The 1,467-nt window shown below is 45.8% G+C and overlaps 1 pseudogene; it reads left to right on the forward strand.

The window, feature by feature from the left end:
- The first annotated feature begins 321 nt into the window (after window positions 1-321).
- LOC110315662 lies at window positions 322-1,461 on the forward strand (annotated as a pseudogene).
- Window positions 1,462-1,467: the final 6 nt, after the last annotated feature.

Raw genomic sequence — 1,467 nt, forward strand, 5'->3', positions numbered from 1 at the left:
GGATGTATACGCATTTGTAGACAGGCAGTTTCTAACACAGTGAGAAGTACTTTAAGCTTGTCCTTGGAAGGCAACCAAAGGAACTTTGCTTGAGCTGATGACTATGGTCATAGGAGTGCTTTCCCAGACCTAGATTAATCGCTTCTCTGAAGTGCATTGATCAACTCTGGACTTGCATTTAGCCCCAGGTTAAAGCCCCTACTTAGGGGATCTAGTGCATTGTGGGCCTGCTGTGTTGTAGGTCCCGATTGTTGAAGGGCATTGGTAGAGTCCAGTTGTGAGCCAGGGTTGCTCAAAAGCTCGCATTCCCCTGCTGTGGTCATGGTGTCTTCCACTGTGGCCAAGAAACAACAGTGCCTTCCTAAAGTGGCCCAGGTCAAAAACAAAGCTCAGGCCAAGGTGCAGATAACTGCAGAGCAGCTCTTAAGGGAAGCTAAAGACAGAGAACTTGAGCTCATTGCACCTCCACCTCGGCAGAAGATCACAGACAAAGAGGAATTCAAGGATTACAAAGTCCAGAAAAGAAAGGCTTTTGAAGAAAACCTAAGACAAAAGAGGACTGTGATTAGCAACTGGATAAAATATGCACAATGGGAGGAAAGCCCGAATGAACTTCAAAGGGCTCAATTCATATACGAGCATGCTTTAGATGTGTACTACCGAAATATTAAACTCTGGCTGAAATATGCAGAAATGGAGATGAAGAACCACCAGGTCAACCACACCTGAGTCATCTGGGACTGTGCCATAACAACTCTGCCACAAGTCTACCAGTTCTGGTACAAGNACATGTACATGGAGGAGCTGTTGGGCAACATTGCAGGTGCTTGGTAGGTGTTTGAGCGCTGGATTGGAATGACAACCTGAGGAGCAGGCTTGGCACTAATACATCAACTTGGAGCTGAGATATAAAGAGGTGGAGAGGGCCCGCACCATTTATGAAGGCTTTGTGCTCATGCACCCTGCTCTGAAGAACTGGATCAAGTATGCTCGGTTTGAAGAGAAGCATGCTTCTTTTGCTAGGGCGAGTAAAGTCTGTGAGAGAGCAGTGGAGGTTTTTGGGGAGGAGCATATGGACCAACACCTTTATGTGGCCTTTGCTAAATTGAGGAAAATCAGAAAGAATTTGAAAGGGTATGAGTTATCTACAGATATGCCCTGGATAGGATTTCCAAACAGGAGGCCCAAGAACTCTTGAAAAACTAAACCATCTTTGAGAAGAAGATTGGTGACAGGAGGGATGTAGAAGAGAACAACATGAGAAAATGCAGATTCCAGTATGAAGAAGAAGTGAAGGCTAATCCATAAAATTCGGATGCATTGTTTGATTATTTACGCTTGGTGAAAAGTGAGGCAGAAGCCGACACTCTGTGGGAAGTCTATGAGAGAGCCATCGCCAATGTGCCACCCGTCCTGGAGAAGAGGCACTGGAAGGGCTACATCTACCTCTGGGTTAACTATGCACTG

Source organism: Mus pahari, unplaced genomic scaffold (assembly GCF_900095145.1).
Source record: "Mus pahari unplaced genomic scaffold, PAHARI_EIJ_v1.1 scaffold_9190_1, whole genome shotgun sequence".
NCBI lineage: Eukaryota > Metazoa > Chordata > Mammalia > Rodentia > Muridae > Mus > Mus pahari.